Source organism: Dysidea avara, chromosome 6 (assembly GCF_963678975.1).
Source record: "Dysidea avara chromosome 6, odDysAvar1.4, whole genome shotgun sequence".
In the NCBI taxonomy this organism is placed as follows: domain Eukaryota; kingdom Metazoa; phylum Porifera; class Demospongiae; order Dictyoceratida; family Dysideidae; genus Dysidea; species Dysidea avara.
Genome location: NC_089277.1, coordinates 11,441,764 through 11,467,905, shown reverse-complemented (window position 1 = coordinate 11,467,905; position 26,142 = coordinate 11,441,764). Strand labels below are relative to the sequence as shown.

Genomic DNA, 26,142 nt, shown 5'->3' with positions numbered 1-26,142 from the left:
TAGTCTCATGGTACCTGACCAGTCTATAGAAATAAGACCATCAAAAGACTCTATTGTGTTGCACACAACTCAGTAATTCTGTGACTCCCAAACCATACTCTTCTGTTCTATTCCCACCTTGTCTGGTCATTTGATGTTATGCGTTAAATAGAGATTAAGGCCTAATTGGATTACATGATGAACTTCAATCTCAGCTATGTATAGTTGCAGCAAAATTATCACTGCCGATTTAAGGTATGTACTAGTGTAATTACAATTCCAAGAGTATTGCTGTCTTGCATGCCACCCAAGTCCACCCTTGACTATGTCTGTATCGGCAGTGCATCAATTGTAGTTATACCGCTATTTGTGGTTTATTCTATGACTTATACAATTAAGCTGAGATTCTCAGCATGGTATCACGCAAGTCATAAATTCTATCAATTTTGTGAAGCTGATTGTAGACATCACCAATCTTTTCCAGTTCTTGTGCAAATGTGACCTCAAGTCAAGTATATGATGCATTTCCCATACCATAATATGTCCATGGTTAGTTCTACCAAAAATGTAAGCAGTAAACAAAAGCAGGAAGATGCATTACCATACTGTATCCAAGTTGATTTCATGCTTGTCAAAAATATTTTCAATTGTAGGTTTTGGAAAACCTTGAGATCCTAACTGGCATTCAAATAATAGCACCTGACCACCAGATCTTGAAGAGGTGCAGGTCTGTACTCTGTCTATACAAAAAGGTTACACATGCACACACATAGTTACCGTGTGGTATCAAATGTTTACAAATTGTTGGAGCAATCCGACATAATTCTATGACAGGTTTCCCGTAACAGCAATGCCCACATTGTAGGAGTGACATGCCCCAAGTCTTGTTTTTGTTGACTGCAGGATTCAAGCTCAACTACACTCCCACTGGCAAACAATGGTCCAGACACACAAACGTTCTTGAATGGTGTTTGTGCATTCTAAGGGTTGCTGTTCCATTGTCTGTGGTGAATAGAAGACATGGCTTCATCGTTGTGTTTGTGTAGTAACACAAGTCACCTTGAGGTGTTTTGTTGAGGAATTTTCTAATTTAAACCATCCAGGCCAATGAAAAATAATCAATTTCCTTTTTTGCTGTAGTCGAGAAGTTCTCACTATTCACACAAATACACGAGATATACAAATCCTCATTATATCATATGGTATAAGGTAATGTTAGGATGAATAGACAGTCTTATGCATAAGTTTGCAAAATTGGATGCCATATATGCAGTGTTTTGTCTTTATAAAGTTTTTTTTTGAAATTTAGACATATTTATTTATTTGTTGCTGGGCAGACAGCTCAGCCAAGGTGCCCTTGGGACTAAGTCGTTCCATCCAATTGCAATAGGGCCATTTTTAAGTAATCATGATTTGTCAGACAGAAATGTATTAATAGCTATGTGTTCTTGGGTGGCTTAAAATCAACACTTGGTGCCGTTACATTTACAAAAAAATTGCAGAATATTTAAAACTACATGTGACATGTATATGTCAGTAGTAATTTAATATTTCATTTTATATATAGTAATGTCTGTTGTTTTTATCAAGTTACTAATTTGTGTTTAGTCATGCAACGTCAGCGAGTTTGATCATGGCATATAATTGCTTGAAATTTTCAATGAATGTAGCCACAGTATCTGGCTACATTTTGATACTAAGAGCAATTTAATTGGTATAAGGAGTCAAGTGTTACATCATTGTGTTTGCTGGTATGTCAAATGTGTGGAAAGGGTACCTTTTCGCAAATCCGGTCACAAATATTGAAGTGGTTGTGTCATGAAATTGCAACTATGTTAGATTGACATCACAAATTGTCACTTTAGTATATTATATGTATCAGTGTGACACCATTAATAGGTTTACTAAGTGAACAGTAAATTTATGTGTGTGTAACTTCTGTATACGTGTTAAATGACCCTTAAAAAGGAGTTTATTGCTTTGTGTTATCCTGTTTGTTTAAGCATTTTCTTAAATTTAATGTCGCTTGTTTGTTTACATAGCTCCCTAATGGTCAATAGTAAACTACACTGTTTGATTGTATACTAGAACAAGAGTTATAAGACCACCTGTAAGCTGAATTGTGTAGGTTAAGACATGCTACATGGTGACAAGTCTTCCTACATGAAATTCCTTTACTTGTTTAGTTGCAGGAAGTTAAAGAAATGTTGAGCTGTATTTCTAGCCCTATAACATTAATTGTACTATTGGACACAGAGACTAGCCGCTTTGTTAACTAGAACAGTTTAGACCTCTCAAATTAGGACACCTCTCAAATATGAATGGTCCCAAGGTGTCTTAAATAGGCAGGTTCTATTTGTATGATTCTAGTACAATAAGAAGTTACTGTATAGCTATTTTAAAAGATTGTGTCATTAATAAACAAGTATGGAGTCTTGAGCAAATGTAGCTTTTGAAACTTTGTTGTTTTCTTAATTACTGGAATAAGGTGATTTCTGAGAAACAGAACACTTAAATTGAATTGTATGCATACTTTGATCACTTGCTAGTTAAAATTCATTTATGAAAATCCATTAAAATACTCCTCTATACCTGACAATACCACCACTTATACCATTATGTCTGAGAACACCTCAAAGTTATTAAATTAAGCGTATTGTTCTTTAGGGGACGCATGAAGTATGAGTAAAGTTCAGCATGACGGAATCTTCTACCAGTACAAACTGTAGCACTACAGTTGACTAATGGTGATAAGTTGTTGGTGATTACCTCATCACAACCATTCATATCACCAGCTATTGTTTGTTATTCCAGTCAAGTAGTTTGGAAATACAACACCTGAAATGTGATAATCTAACTGTCCAGGTGTTAGTGATGATCCTGGCTGGTACTTAACATGTTGTCCACTCCTCTGCTACACCTACATGTCGTGATCTGAATGTGTATCCTTATGTTAATAGAATGGTGTCAAACTTGTTAACAATGTTGAATGGTGTCAAACTTGTTAACAATGTTGACCATATATGGTAAAATAAAACTTGAGGCTCTACATATATATATATAGAAATGTGAAATCCACTTTTAGAAATTATTTTATTAGATTTAAATCTGTCCTTTTTGTCATATATGGCCTGATATATTACTAGTAAAGTAACCTGACTAATCTGTATGGTCATGTATGCCATAAAGTCACCTGTCTAGCAACCATCGTGACAGTTTCATTTGTATGCATAGAAACCAGCCACTTGCTTAATATGCTAACTTTACTCCTTGTTGGGAGATTGTATGGTAAGCTACAATTCACACCGTACTTGTCTCAGATGAAAACTTTTCTCTCATGCCAATTTGACTAGAGTATCGCACACATAGATACAGTGACAGCTAAAATGTATGGTGAAAATGTCTAAAGACGTCCTCTCAAGACCAAAATTTCCAGAAAAATTGGTCAGGTACTTTAGTTGGCTACAATAAAGTAGTTCATGCAGTACCAGTTTATACGGTACCACTCAAATGCAATGTCATCTCGTGAAGTTGCGAATTTAAAAACTTGCTAATTAAAGAGCATGACACCATTTTGCTCTTGACTATTCATCCCAACTGAAACAGGATGACTACTTGCTAGTGAAATGAGTGCCACACCCTTTAATTAACAGGTTTTTAACTGCTCGCACTCTCAGGAGCCAACATTACATTTGAGCGGTACTGTATAATGTGTGTTGTATGTGTGAGTGGATGCACAAAATCGTGTTTCAAAAGGGTAAGGCTAAAAGTTGTTCTGCGTACATTGAAGTTTATAAGTTTAGCTCTAAAAATTTACAGCAATCATATTCAACACTGTATTTAATTGCCAAGAGCTTGTAAGTTAATTTATTGAATTCTTCGTATTGCAAAGGCACATTTTTATGTGTATAAAATGTAAAGTATTTTTTTTCTGTTCCCAAGCATGTAGCTATGTACTTCTATATCCTTAATAGGATCTGGGATAAGCATGTGCACTCTGAAATACTCCTGTGTCAAATGAATTTGTGCAGTCAAATTCTCTTTCTGGGTTCTAGTATGTATTTTATGTGGCAGTATTGGGTAAGCTTGTTTTTTCAGTCTTAGGGGCTCACTATGGTGTCTCAGTGAACACATTTTTTGCCTACTTGTTGTAAGTGCCAGTGTCGTTGCATTCAGTCTTCTAGCAATAAGCTTTCCAATCATAGCATAGTTGTATGAGATTTTGCCTAATAAACATTGTTCTTGAACCAAGAGTACAATCTCACTATCCATATTATGTTATTCAGAAGAGGGTGGAAGCAGTTTAAGTGCTGTTAAAATGAATTACGCAAAACCCTCGGTTTTCTGGATTAAATAAGATGTGGGAACGATGTATCAAAGTGTGGCATCATTGCTTTATTTAGAAGAAATATAGTTGACTAGTACATGACTTGCTAGGCACGAAATAGTGTTTCATCAGATTTGTCTAGAAAATGAACTTTGTACTACTATTGGGGTTCACGTGATATTCCAAACAAAACTATGCAATTAACGTGATACTTTGTTCCACCCTCCTCTATTATGTACTCTTGCAAGAATCACGCTTTCTGTAGCCCAACAGCCAATGTTCAATATATTGGATGCCAACACACTGATTGTATAAACCCTTATAACTTTACATATGTTAACATTAGAAGGAATTTACAAACACCATGTTACTCACCATGACTTTTGTGACAAACTTGTACCAAGCATCGTTTCATTTGAAGAAAATCTGCTGTTAGGCTACCCAAAGAATGTATCTTTCATTAGAAGTCTGCCATTATTCTACACCCGGTACTTTGATCTACCATACCTTCGTCATGATTCATCCACAATGTTAATTCAGACACCATTAGACTATGGCAATTCAACTAGTATATAACAGATCACATGTTGTAAGATTACAGCATGGATTCATGGTAAAGAAAATGAAGTGGAAGTGACATCACCTGTTCATCAATCGCTTCGTATCACAAGAGCTAACTGTTTCATGTTGTTTAGATATTATTAGTATATGAAATTACCATTAAATGAATGTCAAACAACATTTCATCTTCGTTTCACAGAAGACTAGTGTTTTCTTGTACACACGTGTCCCTCCATACTAAGGGATAGTAATGGTATCTAAACCATATGGTTGAGTATTATTCACTGGTGGTTGTATTATGTGTACCATTCTCACCATTACCGCCTTAGCAACACACTTTACCACTTCTCAAGTTGAATTTAGAAATTCGTCCTATACAATACTTTATATGTTGAGTCTGAGGGTTCTTTGTATGGGGTGCTGTGGTTACCTGATGGGTACCATGTGTTTACTGGACTTGCTGAAAGTTTTGTATATGTAAGCTCGATTTTCATTATATTCACATAATTGCACACGACTTGTGGTTTTTATTTTATGTACAGGTGTGTGCGCCACACATGTTGTAGATGGTATATACTGACTTGTTTTGTTGATAACGAAATGTACATTTTCATTGTTGTGTTTTAAATTTAACAAAGGCTAAGCTTGTCAGTATGGCTTACACAGCTGTACGAATGAGAAATGATTAATTAAGTGCTTAATCATTTAGAACTATTGCAGAGGAGAGCCTACACTACTCAAGCACAACTATATTATATATTATACAAAAATGTAGCATAATCCTGCCTTACTAGTTACGTTGCTAAGACCTTATTTGTTATTGTGGCGTGTCAACAGGTAAGCATGTGTGATTCTTAAATCAACACCATAGGCAGTGCATGTCTATTTCACCTTCCCCTTAGCTATGCATTAAAGGCACAAAACTTTTATCGCAGACAACAATATTTCCTGCACATCTTGCTATCATTTGCATGCAGTACTACATGTAAGAGAGAATTAGGACAAACAAGTAAGAATCTTGACGGCTTTATGGCTGAAAAAATCTTTAAACTGGTTGTAGAAATACTTGCTTGGGGCAATAGTGTGTTATATGTGATTATGGTTCAATGTTTGTACAGTAGTTGACAGGATTCTTTGCTGTAGCAGTCTGGTGAAAATTCCGTTGGTAAGCCACAAATAAGTTTCACTAATGTTTCAAAACAATTTTGTTTACTGGATTTTTTCTGCAGCACTGCCGTAGCTATGATACATATTTTATTAACTATGCAGTAAGGAATGATTTTGTTGACGGCAACTGCTACATTTATTTCAATGTAATTATTTGCCCTGTAAATCACTTGTGATTAAAGTCTTCGATATAATCTACTGTTGTGAGAAGTTCATTTATGTGTAGTAATTTAAATTAAAAAAACACAGTATTATGTTATTCCGTGTGTGGACAACTATATATTAGAGTGTCTGTGTATATTTTTCCGTGTGTCATGTTGCTGTATGATGTATGACTGTTTTTAGTTACAAGATGTTGTAACAGACAGGATGTTGTTAGCTCCTGAATAACAATAGCAGTCCACTCATGCGTAAGGTACCTAAATCTCCTGTGATTTTGCTTCGTCATTCTATGAATGGTGACGACGGCAAAAACCTCACATTGGGTACTTTATGCTTACAATTTTGTGATCACTGTTATGATAAGTTTGGATGGGTCGTGTTAAATATGCAATTTTGGGATCCTTTAATTTGCTAGGACTGCTAAGTTAGCACTATCTGTTAACCAATGAAAGTTCCTCTGTGTGTGTGTGTGTGTGTGTGTGTGTGTGTGTGTGTGTGTGTGTGTGTGTGTGTGTGTGTTAGTCAGCGTGTGAAGTTTTACATGTCTAGTTGACTCCGGTATGTACGATATAGCAATCTATATTTAGTAGTCTTATTTTAAGATTACATGGCTTAATACATGAAGAGTCTCCTTGTCAACTACGTATGTTTATAACCTTGCTTGATATAACAGACAGGTTTTATTTCATGTTTGAACAGTTTATACATGTTATATTAACATGTTACATTATACACAATTTACATTGTGCTATTACATCATAATTATATAAATTACATTGCATTTTAAATCCAACAGTTTCTTTTCAATGGAGGAAGTAGTTTATGTACTTGTTGTTGTGTGCTGCTTCTTGTGTGTACGCTGGCTGACTGTGGAGCTGAGATACTTGGTAGTGATGTCCTCTTCTTGTTTGGTGTGGTAGAGTTACATAACAATGTTGGTAATGAGGTACTCCTGGAGTTTGTTAAAGATTTGTGCTTTGTAACTGGAACTGTTGGCAGTGAACTGCGTGAGCTTGTCCTAGAAATATCATCATCTTCCTCTTCTAATTCTAAAGGTTCTAGGATTTTCTCATTACTGCATCTTCTTAGTGACAGCTTTCTCTCAATTGGTTTATGTTCTGGTATGCCATTTTCAATGTTCATGCAAATTCTTTGTAATTCTTCTTGCCTCTTTGTACGAATTCTCCTGGCTCTTTGTAATGGAGACTGCTTGATGGCTATCTGCTGTTCAATTCTTAGCTGTTTCTTAGCCCAAATACCCAGTTTCTTATCTTCCTGGATCTGAAGCTCTTTCAATCTCTGCTCCTTCTGTTTCTCTTCTTTAATGTTCAGTCTCATTGCTCTGAAAGAGTTGCAATATCCAGAGATTTGGCTCATATCTACAACACTGCAGTAACTACACTTCTTTGCAATAAACTTTAACTACTACTCTCACAATAATATTTAATGTCACATGGTCTTCTGTCCACTGTATATATAGTTAACTGCAGTGTTTGTTTATTTTACACCGCCTGCTAGAATGTGCCATGGTAACTGGGTATAAACATTAGATCATTGCGAAGACGTAATGTGGATATATGTTTTGTATTCAATGTGATATTGTAGACAATTGTGATGGAATGTGCTACCCTGCTAAGACAAAGAGTTGGAGAAGAATTATTGGAGTTAATGGCCTGTGACTGACAATGGTAACTTAATGTAATCCCCCCAGCAAGCATAGCAACTGAGATTGTCAATTAAGCAAAACCCTTTGAGTGCTCATGTTACAGTTACAATTATCAGGTGACAGATAAGTCCATGGTCTCTCACAGGGTTGTTAGGTGTACAAGTGGTCCCACTCAGTTGTGGATTCTTCCTCGTGTTTTGTCTTTCAGGGCATACCTTCCCTTGCCAAAGACAGCTATTATTATCATAATATTTATTTATTGCAACATACAGGAAAAGGAAATTGTAGTACATTATGTAGGGAAATGGATTGGTGGTTGCTTTATAGAGGGGAGAACCGGTTATGGGGTATTGTATTTTTGTATTTAGTATGTACTAATGTAAGTATGTTTTTAAAGATGTTTTACAAGTGGACAATTCTTATCAATACACAATTGAGACAATGGTTGGATTGGATAAGTAGGTGTGATGTAGGAGGTATTAATGTTCTCGCACTATTGTATAATGGAGAGGTCTGTTCATTCGTGACAGTGTTTTAACTACCTGATGGGGTGATCAATTACATTAGTTTCTCATAAAATCTGGCTTCATAGTTAAGTGCTTTTTCTTTGTGATGATCAAAGTGGGTGTTGTGTGTGTGTATATTCTACGTAGCTCAACTTTGATCTTGAAAGTGAACATTCGTGGTGGGTTTTTGTAGTCAAGGATACAATTAAGTTGAAAGGAAAGGTGTGGTAGTAATGGCATTTTAGGTCTGTCACTGTTCACTTCAAGTGCTTATCAGGTTGTTACAAGTTTTGATCTCAAGTTTTTGCCTGTCTTAAGTTGGTTATAGTAGCTATATTATTAATTTAGCACTGGAAGGTTTGTATGTATGCATGTGTCCATCCATTGCTAGTATAGTAGGATGCACCTTGTCTGAGTATTTCTCCTACATGTTAATCACCGTATCCCCTTGTCATATCTGGTGTAATGATATGCAATAAATACTGTTCATTTATTTTCTTTGAAATTGGATTATGCTTACTTAACAACGATTGGACTATTTCCCTGTAATGGTTGCAACTCGTCTATGTGAATGAGATGGTACATTATTTGTTATGTGGGATTGAGCAATGTTATGGTGATGTAGTGTTATTTTTAATAATGGACTCATCTCAGTCCCTCTCATCTCAGAAATAAATATAACACACCTGGACTGGTTGTTTGTTATTTGACACTACTAGCTCCCAATATCTTGTGTAACAGGTGTAATATCTTGTGTAACAGGTGTACCTGTTGTTACTGACTCTTGTGTGATTCTTTACTAAACGCACTTCCTTAATCAGCATTACTTTCAGTAGCACGTTTTACATCTTCGTATCAATGGAAATGGTGATAGTGTTTTCCCTGGAGCCATGTGCACCTTTTGTAACTGCTTGGCTTCATCACCTGTTGTGTGCTCTTTTTCACGTTATCGCTTTTGTTTTCTGTTTCAATAATAAATTTGCACATTACCTGCTAGTGATACCAACTGCCAGGCTGGTAATAGTATTGAACTCTATGTTCTTTTATGATGACTGGATTGTACCATTCCGTAGTATGTTCTGTATATGGTGGAACCAATACTTCATATAATTTGTCCAAATGAAGTTGTTGGCATTTCTAAAATACTGTACTAACCAGTCTTTACTCTAATGGGTCCCCACATTCTAAAGCAAAGGCAGTCAAAGTTATACTTTTACTACTAGCTGGTACATAGCTGTAATACCATGAAAAGTGTATAATGGGAGATATATTCTTGAAACCATCCATAATATATACCAGCACTACAGACAATAATATAGTTTCAGATTATTATTGTATTGTGTATGTATATATATATATATCATTCCAAACTTTCCTTTCACCCCCGAAATTGTTTCTAGTTACCTGGAAAAGGTAGATGGATCTGCACTATTAAGGAATCTATCAAGTTAAAAGTTAACTGGCTTAATTACCATGAGATTACCAAATTCTGTGATGTCTAGCTTTTTATGTTACTGATATGATTTTTTTATGTGTTCAGTTTGGTGTAACCACTAAGTACCAATTAAATATGCTTTGTTTTTATCCCAGGTACAATTTACAAGGGATTTTGTTGTCATCATGTGTAGTTATAAGTATAGGCTAAAGTGTTCTTGTTGAGTTTGATATTGCATGATAATTCACCTGCTTCATCCGGCATGCAAGTATGTATTTGTTTTATGTATATTCTCCCAACAGGTTGTAGTGTGACTGGAGTCATGAGAGTGCCAGCATGAATGAGAAGTATATACACAGACTGAACAACTGATTGGATATACTGTAAGTGGATTATTTACAAATGCTGCCACAGTGTAGCAGATTTATTTGTAGGTCCTTATACTTGGGCTGCATGTGACTAGATGTTACAAAATTGTACACCGGGCCAAATCAAAACTTGACACCACCAGTGGATTGTACTAATGGTTTTGACCCCCTCAGCATTACTAAATGTACTCAAGGCTGACGTCTTTTGTGGATGGTGTGGCATGCTTGAATTTCAGTTTCTGGCCTTTTGAAGGATCTGGCTTGGAAGTATCAGTGGTATATTTGGTTAATAGTCTGATATAGTTGGGCAAATGTTTTCTGTGCTGATTTTGCTGCATATCAGTCAGTAAGAAGTCAGTACTCTTGTGTCTGGACTTCAATTGTGGTCTGCCACCATTTTGAAATCTATCTCTCCGCCCCTTTGTGAGCACTTGTGACACTACTTCGCTCATCCAACTGGATTTTCTATATTATTTGGTGGGAAACTCTACAAGCAGCTACATGTACTGGAAGTGGTCTGGAAGGTATTAGATTGATGCATCTGTTTTGTAAATTTCATATGTTCATTTTCTATTCTTGTGAGTTATACTGACTCGAACTGTTTATCTCCAGAATTCTAATGTGTGATTTGGATCATTTTTCCAAAATCCAGTTGTATAGAACATGGTCTTTTGTTAATTTTTTTTTGTTTAAATCATACACATTACATACACATTGTGACATCATTCTTAACCCCTGATATTAGATACTGTTGACTGGTGTGATTGTATTGTATTGGTGACTGCAAAAATTTCTATTTTTTGTGAAAAGACAACTAAAATTAGTGACATAAATTGTGTTAAATAATCAACACTATTACTTTTACTGCCCACCACCAAGCCAAATAAATAATAACAATAAACCGCAAACTAAAATAAGTATTTTTTTCATTTTTGTATAGAAATATTGTATCAGCTAGCTGTAAGAAGTAGGCAAAAAATAACTACTGACATGTTATAAAATCAACAAGAAGGTGACAGCCGGCGGATGTCGTATAACTATAAAAATGGAGACTAAGGTATGTTGTAATAATCATCCACATTATACATGTTGTTTACACAGATGATGAAGAAACTATGAAAACCATGGTACCCTACAACAATAAAACTATTGTTTGTCTATTTGTGAATATACTTGGTGTATTTTTGTTTTGATGATGTCATACAAGAATACACAAATACTGTTGTTATTCTGTTCAGTTGTAGTGGTGGTTGCTATTAGCAACTCGGTAAATTGTTACGAGGATCTTGTGGTATGATCTTCAGGTCAAATAGTCAACAGTTTCGGCTTCAGTTTACTAGTAAAAACCATCGTAATGCTGATAGTACCAACCTAATTTTCATATCATGAGTTTGTGTACTGTGTAGCCAAAATCATTTGTAATTGTACCGGTGTTCTCAGGGTAAACCATACACCTATATATACCAGCTTGTAGGATAACACTCACACAACAAAAGTGGTACAAAGGAATTGAAACTGTCAAGATTGATTCACAAAAGGTATAGCCACTGAGAATTTCTTGAGTAATTGAAATGTGATGAATTCAAACATATTTTAGCTAAATGTAAGTAATCAATATGTATCAAACACATTATGGGAGATAAATTTGTTCATTGCAGGGGTTAAATTTGAAGATATGGATTTGGTATTTCTCTATAGGTGCGGCAGTGTGTGAACAAGCTTGTTCATAACAAAGATGTAGTAACCAACCATCCCAAATTCTTTGCATGCGTTGGTTGACTACTAACATAGTACCAAGCATAGATGTTAAAGGTTCTCCAAGTCAACCTACAGATGATATTATGAACTAATATGTTGCATGCTGGTCAGTATAGGTATTATTAAATTTCTATACGAGTAGTTCAAATTAAGCGGTAAATGTTTAACGTTATAGTTAAGTCCCACCAGGGGTACAATATCAGTTTTTATTAATCCATCTTAACATGCTAATCCTACACTCAGTACAGTTAAACTTGTTATGACAACTCATAGCTGGATATGCATGCAAAGTATATAGTTTTGATTGCCTTGTGGCGTAGTTTTAATCCCACAATAGAACCTGCTAAGAATTGCTAGTAATCATTGTATAATATACAACTGCTGATTGGCTTGCATGGAATTCAACAACTAATTGATCTTTTTTTGAAGTGGCTAAATATAGTCTGCAAGACATGTAATTAATGTACAAAATCGTAAACACATTACACAAGTATGAAAAAGTGTGTAGTATTTCGTCTGGGTCACAGGAGGTGAAATCTGCTGAGTTGCAAATGGAAAGCTAACTTGGGTGTTAATTGTGACCGGATTTGTGAAAAGGTACCTTTTTCACACACAAAATTTGACCCATTTTTAAAGTTTTGTAATTTTTTGAACATGGCATACAATTGCCTCAACTTTTTCATGAGAGTAGCTACAGTATCTGGCTGCATTTTGAGACTAAGTGCAAGTATATTGGTGCAAGGAGTCAAGTGTTACATCATTTTATTTGCTAGCATGTAAAATGTTTGGAAAAGGTACCTTTCACAAATCCGGTCACAATTTGTAATCATGTTGTGAAAGTGTGAATATTTGTACACTGTACAGATTTTTAAGATTACTGGGGCAAAAACTTTTAAATAAAGGAAACGGTACAACCCTGGGGCAAAACTAAAAGCAAACTAACTTACATATTACTGCAGCATAATCTTCTATGTGCATACTTTAATAGATACAATGTATCCTGACTTACCTAATGCACCCATAATATGCTTAACAATAAACTCAGGAAAATTTAATGTAAAGGCAACTGGAGTAGTAATGTTTTCCACCGCAGTTATGTTCAGGTATTGAGACTACCTACCTGTATTGTCATGCCAATCATGTTTACTACAGTAACACCTGACCTATGAACTAAAAACAGATCATGGTTGCATGGAATAGTTGCAGCTAACTACGCAACTGAATGACCTTTGTAACTATTTGTGTCACATACAGTGGAATACGTTTAAGGTGTTAAATTCAAAAGTTAGTTATTTATTAAATATTTTATTCCCCACCAAAGAAGTAATCAACATAACACAACAGATGATTTTAAGGGATTGAGTGACTATTTATAATGCATGCATTTGTGTTTAGCTATTATTGTATTTTGTACCAGGTGTAGCAGGCCTTTAGGGATGCATCTGTATGTAGTTGTACACTCCAATATGTAACACATCCTATTGATGGTGTATCGTATCCTTCCAGGTGCAAGTGTTAAATGTTAACTGTTTTGTTGTGTGTATATAGGATGTTGTAGTTGGTATTACAACTATTATAGGGTGTAGTGTGTTTACTGTATAGCAATCATGCTTGCCCCAAAACAAATATTTCCATCTCAAATGATGTGTTGGGTGATTTCTCTACAACATTCTCTCAAGAAGTTTGCCAATGTTTCCTTCCACTGAACTATCTATCCTGCTTAACATATACTATTCCATAGTTATTGTTACTTGAATCATTTGCATATTCTGCAAGATAGGCCTGCAACAATCCAATGTTTGGGTGTCACCTGCCACAGAAAATAATTCTCCAAAATGCCTATCCACCTAACCAAATACAACTGTAGTCAATCCACCTGCTGATTACAAAGAATTGGTTTGGCTTGCTGCATTGTGCATGTATGTATGTATGTATGTATTTAGAAATCATTATATACAATTAAATATCTTAATCCAAAGCTTCGGAGAAATTTGTGTACAATGAATAGTTTAACTCTTAGTACAGTAAATATTGACAATAAATAGTTGTACTTTGGGAATGTTTAGATGTGATTTTGAAAAAAACATGTCAAAAGTGTTAAATGTAAATTTTACAATAAATTTGTCAGGTGTATCCTGTGTGTATATACACAACATGAGTAGCTACAGATTTATAAAAGCACATGGAAGTTGACATTCGTGGTAAGAATTTAGTCAGATGGGTAGGAGAGCCAAGCAGCAAAGTGTATCCTTTTATGGTCATGATTTTAATATTTTTGTAAAATTATTATCAGCCACTGATATTATCATTCTACAGCTACAAGGGTGGTATCACTTGTACAAGCATAGAGAATAACACATGTTGAGTGACGTTTTGGTTTTTGGCTGAAACATAGCACTTTATACATCTTATAAGCTAGCAAATGTACATGCAGGGTAGAGGCACTACTTTTTAATCAGCTGCAGGTCCCATTTGAGTGCATGCATGTGAGTACCATACCTCTAATCTGCAGATATTTATGTCATTAAATGGACTGGATCGGAGGAAGTGGATACCAGAGGTATTCCATGTCAGGATCAGCTCTAGCTAACATATGGTTCTGTAGTGTGGGCATGCAACAAGTTGTAAGTACATTTTTAACCATCACCATGCACATGTATGTATTTCACTCATTTATAAATTTGGCTAACCAGATATACAGGCCAGTTAGCCTTGTATATGCTCTATACGGGCTAGCAGATTATGACATGTAGGAACACGCATATCAGCTAAGTGGGCAAAAATGGGTAGACCATTCTGATAAGAAAATTGTGTAATGTATTTCCACATGAACTTCATCATAATACATGATCCTAAGTCCAGAAAAGTTTGATTTAGTAATGTTATCATTTTTCAAATTCAAGTATAATTACGTATATATAGCAGATCTTATCTTGACTGACCTTTGTTACCAATAAACAGGTGGGGAACACTGGGTGTTACATTCAAAAGCTAACAATCAAATATTTAAACCACGCCATTATAGCTAAACAATATCAAACATATCACAGAAATATGTAGGATGAAGTAGCATCTTCCATATTGTGTGGGTACAGATCAGTAGTGGCTACGGATGGTACAACAACAGTTATTAGATGACTTCATAATAGCTGTGGACAAAATCCTAGGGTAGGTAGGTTGGCATAACAATTGACACTGAATACACTTAGTTACCTACCAACACAATAATATTTGCATGAGGTGTGAGGACACAGACCACACCCTAGTACTGCATGGCATAGAATGTTTGCCTTTTGTGACTTGTACTTTAAAAACCACTTCAATAAGGCCAGGATTATAGCATGATAGCATTGATCACAATGAGTCATGAAATTTGAAATTTTAGTGCCCACATACTGTTTAGGCCCAAAAACTGCATACCACAAACTCGTGACATATTACAATTTATAATACATGCACACATGATTTATATGATGAGCTCAGAAGCATTCATTGAGAAAATCAAGGTGTATATCATGATATTTAGTAGTTGCAAACATATCACTGTTTAAAAATCATTAACATCATAAGATTATTTTTTCCGACAAGTATTCGGAGAACGTTACTAAGTGATCATCATTGTTTACTGGAATTTGTAACAAAATGCAAAATGTCTGTTAGCAAGCTGAAAATTTTTATTTATAAATGTGTAGATGATGTAACGTTTATTGTGTTTCTGATTGAATACTTTACTAATGTTTGTATGAGCAAGTGCATATGTGTTCTATGCATATTTGCTCAAAAATTTCCTGTGTGATATGGTGTCACAAAACTGTCTGAGAATTAAATGTATATACTGAAGAAATGATTGAATGTGTTGTAGCTAAGTGGATTATTTACAAGTACCTATACCCTGTATCAGATTTATTGTAAACGGAACATGATCCATAACACCATTGTGGCTTGTTTGTGTGCATTTAAGCCTGTAATAAAGTGCCAAATTAAATGTCATACAATAAGCCTTTCACCCTATCTCAGTGCACGTCATGTGCTTCAAGAGTTCATAACATTTGAGGGGGTGTTTTATGCTTTGTTCCTGTGTTTTGTCAGACAACTATATTGCTTGCATTTACTGAAATTTTACTTTTAAAAAATATTATCACAAGAATTCAGTTGGTTGAAGTGATTCATATACCATGATGTCATCCTTCACTACTATGTAATTGATGTGTGGGTAACTTGCAAACTTTTTCTATTTTTGCGGAAAAGTAACTAAATTAGTGACATCAGTTGTGTTAAATAATCAACACAATTACTTTACTGCCCGCTACCAAGCCAAATAAATAATAACAATAAACCACAACTATAACTGTTATTAAATAAATAATTTACGTTTGTGTGTAGGAGTTAACCGTTAAGCAAGCCGTAAAATATCAGCTACTGATAGGTAACTGGCCAGAGACAGCTACAATACAGGGATCTCATGATCAGCTAAAAATGGACACCAAGGTAGCTTATCCATAGTGTAGACACATGTTGTGTATACCCACACAGGTTATGACTGAACTACAAAATCATGTTACTGAGTAAGTACAACAGTAAAAGTGCTTTATGTAATGAGTTTTGTATATGCTTGAATATATTTGCTCATAAGAATTAATACATACACTTGTAGTGATGGTTGCTGATAGCAGTACAGTAGACTTGTAACAGTGTTATTACTGCAGAAAATACTTCACATTGAAGTATCATGATTTGTCTAGGTCAACAGTTTCAGCTTCAGTTTACAAAGTGATCTTCCAGTAATCTACAATCATTGTAGGGATAATCGAAACCGCCAAAGCTTCTACTATGTAGTAACCTCCCCCACCAAAAAAATTACATATTCTTAGGATAAGCCATGTATTATGTTTGATAACACTCACCCAATGCAACAGTAAAAGAAAATGTAAAGATTGACTTTAAAAGGCTGGTAGGTTATGGCTACTCAAATTCTTACTATCTCATAATGAAAATTGTTCTTACTTTAGTTTCATGGGTATAACATGGTTGTAAAAGTTGTAGATCTATTTGTTCATAATGCTAAGGATTTGTGCCTTAAACAATGCAGTACTATAATATCAACAATGCTTCAACCATTTGGTGCTAATCACCACAATTAAAAGTTCTTGAGTGATTAAAATGTGTTGAATCCAAATGTTTACAATTAAATACTTCATGTTATAGTTTCAAGTGGTTGTAGTTAAGTCATTACACAAGAGTGATCAATAAGTAGTAAACACATTATACAAGTATGGAAGATTAATTTGTACACTGCAGGGGTCACAGATATGAAGTTAGCATTTCTCAAACAGTATAGGTGTAGCAATGTGTGAACAAGCTTGTTAACAACAAATGTAGTAACCAACCATCCCAAATTCTTTGCATGCATAAGTCGACCAATAAGTGTACATTTTCTCATGTTTGCTTATGTGCATGCTTTCTTCTAGCCATTAAATCAACCTGTAGCTACAGATTTTATTTTGTAACCTCAAGTTATGGAGTAGTTGTGTCACCATCAATTGTGAGAAAGCTATATACAGCTAGTATGCTATGAATTATAAATGGGACCACCCCATACACACACACATAGATATAGTATATGACCGACAATATCGTCACTACTGTTGAGACAGTTGGACCTGGGGGTAACCGATACAGACTACTATAAGTACATGCAGCATATAGGGTATAGGATATATGTAGTGCTAAAGGTTCTGTTTGGGTAGACCAGAGGAAATAGTGAAGTCCCACCAAGAATAGGGCTTTCTATCCAAGGTGGAGTTGTTATTCCAAATTAAAATAAGAATTATTTTCAACTAAACATGCTATCGATTGAATGATCAAACTTTTTGAAGTGGCTAAATATTACTCTGCAAAACAGTAAACATGTTTCACAAGCATAAGCAAATGTGTAATACTTTGTCTGGGTCACGGGATGTGTTACTAGGTGAAATCTGAGAAAGCAAACATCTATTAGATGACCTTTGTTACCAATCAACTGGTGGAGAACAATGGATTAGCGTTAATTAAGTGTTACATTCAAAAGCTGACAATTAAATCTTTTAAACCATGCCATTATAACTAAACAATATCAAACATATCACAGAAATATGTATGATGAAGTAGCATCTTCCATTTTGTGTGGGTATACAGATCAGTAGTGGCTATACACACAGAACTACAATTATTAGGTGACTTCAACTTGATTAGTTGTAGACAAATATGTGTGTGTGTGTGTATATTAATCTCAAGAGTAGCTGTGGGGTTGGTAGGTCAGCACATAAACACAGAAATGACAATATATGATTACAAGTAAAGGGGCATATAGTCTCAACTCTCAATGAAACAACGCTAGCATATAAAGTTATTTACACTCATAGTGTATTTTGAGATCTTAAGTGAACAGTACTTAAAAGAATACAAGGATCATAGGCTTTTCATGGGCCTCAAGAAATTACCATGCATAAAGCTACGTGCCTCAATTGTGTTACTGTGTCTGATACAGTTACGCAACTAAAATGTGTATCAGGTAGTGACCACTGTTCTGCTGTGTTGCTACTGGCAACCAACAGACCAACAGCAGTTAAACAGGTAACACACAGCATATACAAAAACTTACAACTTCAACTTCAATAATTTTCATGTAAAATCTTAGCATCCAAATTCTAATGCAGAGAAAAATCCATTTAAGGCACAGTCAGAGTGGTGACTTTTTTCCTGACAACTTTCAATCTTATATGCTTAGAAATTGCCTAAGAGAAACACTCAGTTAGTTAGGGTCAGCATTCTATGCATTACTTGAATTTACTTCTCATAAATAAGAGGATTTGATTCATTTTGTGTAGCTACTGCAGCCTCCTGAAAGAAAATTAAGGTAATTGGAAGTACCCGAATAAATTAATCAGAATAGGCAGGCCAAGACTATAGCTGTTTGTGGTGAATTATTGTTTGCAGTTGATGACCTTTGTTACTAATCAATGTGTGGGAACTGCTCAAGCAGTCAAAGGTGTTAAATTCACAAGTCGTAACAATACACAACTGTTCCTTTGCATTACATATTTAGAAGCAAAAACAAACATATTATGCAAATGGATATGTATGTGATATGATGCATACTGCCAACATGAAATAGGATACAGAGAGAATTTAAGCCACTGAGAATGCAGCAATGATGAACAACATTTTAGCCACAAATCAGAGGGGACCAGCACCAACTTGAATCCCATGGAATCCCTGCCAAGTGGAACCTGGCAAATGGCATCTTTAAAATTATTTGTAGATTTTCATAAATTCCTATTTAATACTTAGTTGAGTATTTCAAAATATTTGTGATATTAGTTTTGAAGTCTAAAATATCATAATTACACTAGCTTGGTTCAGACTCTGGATCTAGAATCTCATACAGAATATTAGTAAATTATATACATCAAACAACCATGCAATATATTCAATGGAGTATCAGGTTTTTTGAGTTGTTTTAATGTTTTTATATTTTGCTCCATAAATAATTAGGATTTGATGACAACTTGACCAATCATCAAATCCAAATTATTTATAGAACAATGCAATTCTGTCTAGGTAATGAAATATGTCACAAATCCTAGTCAATGAAATCATATAGTTACTTTAACAGCTACAAAATTATATAGTGGCAGTGTATACGATAAAACCATGGAAGAGTTTTACTGTAGAGAGCTACGAATCATTATTTACCCATGAATAAAAATATTTTCAATTAATTGTTCATTATAAGGAGATGCTTACTGTACATTAGATAGTCTCAAGACCACACTGTAATAACTAAACACATACAAACAAATCAACATCAATGAAGTCTGTATCACCACCGATTACCACACCTGTGTTGTTGACCATCTTGCAGTTTGTTTGATATCTAACCTGGTCATGTCCATTATTAAGAGCATGTAGTGTTATTTGTTGATTAATTATAACTGGTATGCAATAGTAATACTTAACATATCTTTTAATTATGATTAACAGCAAAATAGCTAACTAGCTAACATGACAGTTCACTTCGTAATCAATTATAATAGTAATAAAAACTTTTGTGTGGCTTCATCTTAAACTATAATTTGTGACTGCAGATGATTTTTGATAAATCCTATAGTGAGTAGTCATGTAGTCATTTTCAGTTACATGCTAGGTGTCCATAATAACACAAAGGTTTCACTGTTCTCTCTGTCTCTCTGAGTGTCTGTCTGTCTGTCTCATCTCGTCTCGAGATCATATCATTGCCTACAATTATACATGCACTAAGTCCTAAGGGTTTTGGGGAAACCCACAACCATGAACATGCTGAAGTAAACCATGAGATTTTCACTTTTATAAAATTGGGCATAAGGGGGACCCTGCACACCCCAAGCCTGTCTGGTATGTATCTTAATTATAGGTGCAACCTTTTCTGGATCCAAAAGAAAAATTAAAATAATGTTTAATATCATAGGTGCATGGGTAAGTGTCAGAATATCATCTGTGGCCACTAATCAATGCTGCATAACCAGATCAATAAGCTATACAGGTGCACCACTCTTCATGGTTGTGAGTAACATATACCAATGTTCTGTGTTTATGTTAGCAAGCCGTTCACCAAATAACTCATTGAATGTCATTTAAATACATTATGTAAATCATGAAATATTGAAAGATATGCTGTGTATAGGTCAATAAGACTATATTGTGTTTTGCTATAAATGCTAAGCAACCTATGTAGCATTAGCTACAGGCACAATATTATATTCCATATAGGAGATTTGTCATACTGGTTGAGTTTGGTGATTGGACAAGCAATCTAATTGAAAACAAATTTGTTTTTATATCAAGAATGATCATCCCACGCATATTCTGCATATCTCCTTGGTGTACGTTTAAAAAAAAGAATTGGCCATGGTGTATTGACAACAGTATAAGTGATCATTGTTGCTTATCATTTTTGTAGAGTTGTAATACTGTTATGCTGTTGTATACTCCAATCATTAGCTATATGCATAACTGTAGAAAAGCAAACACATTATATGAGATTGGAACATGAAAGACTGGCATTTTGTAGTCTACATGTGGTGGGTATGGAGTCAGTAAGAAATAGGAAAGTGTAGTATTAAGAATGTCATGTATATAGCAAAACTATATATTTTTGTCACAAAAAGGTTGTCAATGCAATCCTCCACAACTATATAGTTTGGGTGTGATATCGGACAAATAGGATTATTAATGGCACAATTAACTGGTGACTAACCATCCCACACTTCGCAATCGATTGTTTGCTCAACATCATCCATCGGAGTAGACCATTCTTGTTGTCAGATTGATCATGAGTCATATAGTGAGTTAGTAAAATATCTGCCTGCACACTACCACAAATAAGTACTTGTAGTAGTACCATGCCTACATAACTAATAGGGTTGGTTTTTATTGGGCAGTGCAAAGAGCCATATAGGATTTGTTGTGCTCCTATGAAATCATACTTTCATATTTAGCATTTTCATAGGACAAATTGTGCAGTGAAAGCCAAATGAAGAACTATCAATGAGTAATGAAAATAATTTCATGAGATTGTTGATATTTCCTATTGGTGCCTCCCAATTGCTAATATCATTATTATGTGTTGTGTAAACTTTTTCACTGAGTTTATGGACATATTCCCCATTGTGTCTGTGATAAGAAAATCAGTGAATATAGCATATAACCACAGAAAAAAATGTTATCTTATAATTTAATAAAGATAAGTTTTGTGTACACTAGAACAGTCCCTCGATATCACCATTACTACACCTGTGTTTTGCCATGCTATTAATCATGTCACCATTAAGAGAAACATGCCACAATTAACAAGTGTTAATTGGTATGCATTACGCTGTTATTAAATTTTAAAAAAGTTTTTGTATCAGGTTTCATCTCTAAGCCTTGGCATGAGGTAGTAAGACTCTTTTGGATACAATTTACCAGTTCTTTACTTTTATGTCAATTGTATTGTTGAGAGCTCCTTTTGCACTTATTATTGCATTAGGTGAGTGTTATATAGCTACATCAAACATGCACAGTGCATGAATAATTATTCTGAAAATGTATAATTTTGGGCCGGAGTATCAGTATACGCACCATGATGCTGTTGTGGTTCAAGCCCTACAATTAAAATCTGGTCAATTTTGATACTTTACATACAAGTACACAATTGTGTGTTTTATGCATATTATTAATTTCTCAACAGTTTCTTGTGTGCCAGACACAGTGTCATGAGAGTGCCTGCAGGAGCAGTAAATACTGAATAACTGCAGCTGATTGTACCAAGTGGCTACTATATGAAATGTTTGGTATATCCATCCATATATACTTGGCCACCAGAATGGGACATGGCCCATAAGTATGTAAATGGATTGTTTTGTGTGCAGTATTAAGCCTGTCATAAAGTACCATATGTCATTAAGGTCATTACTTGAAACATATTTTACCCTTCTCAGTGCATGTGTAGTCACACTATATTTGCTGTTGTTCTTTGGCATAATGTTTTGTTGCCTGTTTATTGTTGATAGATTCTGAAACTTCAGTTGGTTTACATACACGTGCACATTGTGACATCATTTGTAACCCCTGATATTAGATGTAAACGATGTGTTGGTAACTTACAAAATAACCTGTTTTCTGTGAAAGAGCATGCAACTTAATTGTGTTAAATATCAACACTATTACTTCACTGCCTGCCACCAAACCAAATAAATAGTAACGATAAACCGCAAACTAACTGTTATTAAATAAATAATTACATTTTTGTGTAGAAATTAACCAACCATTAACTTAATTGTTCATTATAAGGAGATGTTTGTTGTACACTAGACAGTTTCAAGACCACAGTGTAATAATATAGATGACTAAATGGATACAAACAAATTATCAAATTGGCACCGATAAAGTCTATATCACCACCGATTACCACACCTATGTTGTTAACCATGTTACAGTTTTTGTTTAATACCTAACCTGGTTGTAAAGAACATATCGTGTATTAATTAACAGGTGTCAATTAATTATTAAGTGGTATTTATTTTTAAGTTGTAGCTAATTAAATGTTTTGTGTGACTTCATCTTTTGTTGTAAACTGTATTGTTTATTAGTAATGACTACAGCATTCTCATCTTGCAATCCTATTGGCCACTTACAATTTCCCCATCAAATGCTCACTGTAGCTTCCTTATAAAATATTTAAATTTGGTGCACCTTTTTTGCTTTTTCTCACATGCACGTATGTCTCACATGCATGTATCCATGTGTGCACGTACACACGCACACACATCCACATGTTGTAGAGCACTATATAATTGTACAATTATTGCTGCCAATGGGGGAAGCACATGCACTAGTGTAAACAATGTGTTTATAAGCTGATGGCTAATAAGTATTCAAATATAAAGTAACCAGTACCACACAGTTTTAAGTAAACAATATCAAACATATGCATTACAAAAGTTTGTAACATCTTCAAATTTTTTAACATTAGTTGCAACGAACTGCTTTTCTGACACAATAGACATTAGCTGGGGAAAATCAAGGTGCATGGTGTACAATGTAATATATGACATTTATACAATCGTGGACATATGAAACAATTCCAATACTATATACAGCTGATCAAACATAAATGCACGTCACTATATTTTTTCCAACAAGTAAATGTCACTAAGTGATCATCATTGTTTACTGGAATTTAAAAAAGTAGTGGCATTAACAAGTATTAACAACAAATACATATCTACGTATGTATAACAGTCATACAAACTGTTAACAGCAAAGTTAATCGTTTGCAAAGCTATTTATACATGATTAAAACCACATTGATGTGACATTTATTTTGTTTGTGAATTTACGATTTTTGAACTGAAAACTTTAATGTTTGCAATAACATTTTGTGAAGTGTGAAAAACAAATCAAATATCAACAGTTCCAGTTAGCACTACAGAGTAGAGAATTACATTACAGCTATTATTAAACAACCTTGTAGTGGATAAGTTTCATCAGTAACTACAGTAAAGATTATTGTGTGGGAAACACCATCATAGCAAATACGTAAATGTGTTAAATACCAAAAGTTGTGTAATGAATTTTGATATTTCATGCTTGAATATTATTATGTTTAGCTAATGTATGAGTGATATATTACATATAGCTGTGAATTACAACCATATGCTCTATTATGTTTTGATAACATTGCTAAGCAACCTATAGAATACATACTAATGCATTTTTATATGGGAGACTTCCCATACTGCTGGGTGCGGTGACTGAACAAGCAGTCTTATTAACAACAAATTTGCTTTATACTAAAATCATATTCAACTATCAGGTCGTGTTTTTCACTATGGTAGCTAGCTATGGAACTCACCAAGAGTTCACAAATTATGAAAGAAATTATAACTGGTTACTTGACAACAGTCAGTGACTAACATCATGTGGAAACACAAGTCACAGGGGTGTGTAATAATCTATATAAAAGTCTATGATAATGTCTATATCATACAGTTGCTGCATACTTGAACAATTACATGACAGCAGAAAAATAAATACATTAAAATTAGATATAAATTATAGTATGGAATTGGGACAACGTGTTATTAAGAATGCCATTTATTATGCTGTACAAGCTTCTTTTGTAGTCTATGCTATAAAAACAAAATATTTTGCAGGGAGCTCCATGCAGTGTTGTTGGGTTGTTCTCCACTGCGTTTGGATGTGATGATCAGACAAAAATATACCACAATTAACTAGTATTGTGTATGAACAATGAGATATAGTAAAGATGCACAAGGATTCTTAGTGAGGTTAGTAAACTACCTGTAAATTGGTGGCAGTATTTGTATGACATTAAGAAATATGTACAGAAAATCACTGCATTATGATAGATTGTTCTTTGTATAATGGAGATGTTTTGTGTACTCTATAGCTAGTGACTGTTATATGAATACACTGGTTAACCAAGTCCCACACCTATATTTGAACATCTCATAATTCTATTATGTCACAATACCAAAGCAACATTATAATTGGCAAAATTAATTGTTTATACGTAACTGGTACATATCTATTGTCATATATACATTCATATAAGCTCATACATATAGTTGTGATTTCAGACTCTTTTATGAACTTTTTTTTATTACTAGTATAATATAATCTTGGCATAACCCTCCTCACACACACGCATGCATGCACGCATGCACGTACACACTCCGGCACACTCACACACATATGCACGCATGCATGCACACGCGCATGTACCCACTATATGGTACACTTTGATGTGCTGGTAGTTTATTTATTTCAGTCATAACCTACATTGAAATCAGTAGCCTTAGATGCACATATATCACTGTGGGAATACTAAATGTGTTGAATGCAAAAAAAATGCAATCTTGAAATTGAGTATCGTAAACATATTGCACAAGCATGAAACATTAGACAATACTTTGTTGTGTAGGCCAGTCCATTACAAACTTAAAGCTAAGAATTATAATGTAGTACAAACACAGTATGTACTATAGAGTTTCTTTCAGTGGTGTGGTGATTAAGCAATCAACAACAAATTTTAGCTATACCAAGAATGACCATTAATTTTCATGCAAACACTGTACAAATATGTCAAGTGTGTAACACCATAATATTGATAGCAATACAGTAATGTAATGGTGGTCTCTATTGGCATTAGTTACATGTAAACTGCTTACTGATGTTAATATCATTGACTCTTTTGACCATTGGGTGTAAAATACTCAAAAATTTGTGAATAGGTGGAAAAATCATGCATGCATGCTACCAGCCAGGGATCAGAGAGAAATCACAGCCAGTGATGATTGTGATGGATGGAACTTCTATAACCTTGCAAAACAGTGCCATAATTATGCTCTGCTGGCTGCTTGTGCATTACCTCTGCTCTCATAGTAGCGACGCCATGGCATACACTTAACATGTTAAGATAGCACAACATGTTTGTGTCAAATACTTGGAAGTTACATTAAAATTAAATTAAGAGTGGACATCACCACATAGCTAATCCCACTTAACATACAGGTAATTGCATGATTTTTGATATAATTGAGAAGCAACTATATTTACCAGCTTTCTTGTACAAGTAGGTTTCTACATGTATAGCACATAACTTGAGGTAATTAAAACATGCAGGAAGTCAA

At 34.6% G+C, this 26,142-nt stretch overlaps 1 long non-coding RNA gene across 5 annotated transcripts; it reads left to right on the top strand.

Moving 5' to 3' along the window:
* Positions 1–2,879: 2,879 nt before the first annotated feature.
* LOC136257895 (uncharacterized) lies at positions 2,880–11,399 on the top strand. Of its 5 annotated transcripts, none has more exons than XR_010702288.1 (6): positions 2,880–6,032; positions 6,097–6,449; positions 10,106–10,186; positions 10,238–10,695; positions 11,112–11,228; positions 11,273–11,399. It is a non-coding gene; the product is annotated as an uncharacterized lncRNA (long non-coding RNA). The 5 variants fall into 5 exon arrangements; XR_010702289.1 differs by lacking the exons at positions 2,880–6,032; positions 6,097–6,449 and adding exons at positions 6,459–7,884; positions 8,260–8,373; XR_010702285.1 differs by having other exon boundaries at positions 2,889–6,449.
* The last annotated feature ends 14,743 nt before the right edge of the window (positions 11,400–26,142 follow it).